The 2,309-nt window shown below is 42.8% G+C and overlaps 1 pseudogene; it reads right to left on the bottom strand.

The window, feature by feature from the left end:
* Positions 1–271: 271 nt before the first annotated feature.
* LOC114713104 (phytochrome B-like) lies at positions 272–2,309 on the bottom strand (annotated as a pseudogene).

Here is a 2,309-nt window from a genome sequence, read left to right as displayed (position 1 = left end):
TTTTGGCATAGGAAACAACCAGGGTAAAATTCAAAGTTCAGGATCCGTTCAGTGATATTGCATGATTATTGATTAGACATGCAGAAGAGCTTGGAAACCTTATTACATCATCCTGGGAATTTTTTCCCCTCACTCTTCAGTTGATCATGTGATTTTTTTTTTTTGGCCTGAATTGATGATGTGATTAGGTGTCATTTTCAGCACAGCTTCTAGTACATGTTTAATCATTATGTATACTACTAGAGTTTTGACATTTAAAAGATTGAAAGACTTGCATGTCAATCCAATTGAAAAATAGTATGTTAGAGAGGCTACCTCTTAAAGCACGAGAAATAAGCCTATCTACACTTTCTTTGGACTCTTTATGCACAAGATCATGAGCCAATGACTTTCCCACAGCTTCCTCAACTAAGAGTCCAGTCAATTCCGCAACCTTAGCATTCCACCCTCTTATTCGTCCATCAACATCTACGGAAAATATGGGAGCAATAGCAGTTTCTATCAATCTATCGATTTCCTTTGCTGTCCAAATTAGAACATCCACACCTGTCAACTCATGATGCCGAGGCTGGGAATCTACAACAGACTTAGAGTTGCTATGCTCAACAACATTCATTGATTCTTGTAGGATAAGCTGCACAGAGCGAATTTCATTCAATTCCAAATCCTTTGAACCATCCGGTTTGATCTCTCTTGCCACACGGGATCTGAACCAGAATAGAAAATCTTCTGCTGTGATATAAGCAACAGTCATTCCACAAACTGAATCACCAAGAGGCAGCTCCAGGATAACCTGCATCAGCCAGACTATCAGCACTTAAGCCTGTTGAATCTCCATGGAAGGTCAGCAACCACCCTATAATGTCCTTTACCTGAGACTCATTTGGGGTGACACCTAAGGGGTAGTAGTTTCCATGGTAGTACAGAGCTGCTCCATCACACTTCATAAGGTCCATAATACTTGGGGATTGAGTAACAATACCAGCCGCAGAGTCCCTAAGCAGCATGCCATACAACACAGCCTGGGTCCTTAGAACTTGTTTCTCCAGTAATACTGATTCCAATTGAAGCTCTACATTCAGTTGGTGCTCAAAGGCCTGTATTAGGAATTCACATGTGCAGCGCAAAGGGAAAGGAATGAATAGAGCAGAATGATGGAAACAACTAGGCCCCATGGCCTCATTATTGAGGTAAAATTAGTAACAATTTCTTCATCATGCCCATTTATTACAATTGCAATAGCCAATGAAGCGGTTGATCTCATATTGGCCATGTACTTGGCATGACAGTTATGTGGGGCAAGAAGGGTTGATCCAATCAAGCACAAAGGCTGCATAAGACCCTCATCCTGAATCACATGAACAGGAGTTTCATGGCGATCCACAATCATGCTAATTCGATTCTGCTTGAACATCAACTTTAAATCCTGAGGAATATCAAAAGCAGATGATGCAAACCAATACAAGGCTCCAAGTCTGGCCTCTTACTCTCAGCAACAACCTCACTATGCTCCTGCTCATGAAATTTATAAACCATTACGCTATCATAACCGGTAAGTTCTCTGACACTTTCAGCTAGAATATCACAACAATGCTTAATACCGCCACCAGGAAATGATTTGAACCGCGAAATTGCACGCCCCGCTAGCTTCTGAGATTGCATCCACCTCGAAATGGACAGCTCAGGATCCTCTGTTCTGGCAGGCTCGAAATCAATCACAACCCCGACATCAATCCTATGCAGAATCGCATAGAAAGGCTTCTCCGAATTCCCAGAACGAACCCAAATGGGGTTCAACTGTGACAGTTCTACAGCCTCAAATGCCTTTCCAAGCTGAAGCACGCTAAATGGGGTGAAGAAATTCCGAAGGTCGGACCCAATCTCGAGGGCTTCACACTCTTCCAGACTCGGAACTGATTGTGGGGTCAAGGCTCAGAAAATCCCGCGCGTTTTCACTGTACCCTATAACCCGAAAAGATGGCTCGTCGACAATAATCACGAAACCAAAGGGTTGAATATAGCCATTCCTTTGGATTTTTGATGGATAGATTGTAATCTCTTGGTCGAGAAGAGAATTGGCGGAGGCTTTTGTGGAATGCGAGTAACAAACAAAAGGTTTACTGATTGAGGTGTACCATGATGGGTTCTGCGATTGCTTGCGCCTGAAGTATGAAGTTCGGGAATGGTTTTGATGCTCTGCTCTCTGAAGCCATTAAAGAGTCTTCTCCAAGCCACTGCTTCTTCTATATATAAGGAGCTTCATAGCAGAGTAAGAACTGAAGTGTGACGCTGGTTGCTGGCATATCCAT

This window comes from Neltuma alba, unplaced genomic scaffold (genome assembly GCF_004799145.2).
Source record: "Neltuma alba isolate B1F8T4 unplaced genomic scaffold, ASM479914v2 tig00011417_pilon, whole genome shotgun sequence".
In the NCBI taxonomy this organism is placed as follows: Eukaryota; Viridiplantae; Streptophyta; class Magnoliopsida; order Fabales; family Fabaceae; genus Neltuma; species Neltuma alba.
The sequence above is the reverse complement of the archived record's forward strand: the minus strand, read 5'-3'. Positions and strand labels throughout refer to the sequence as shown.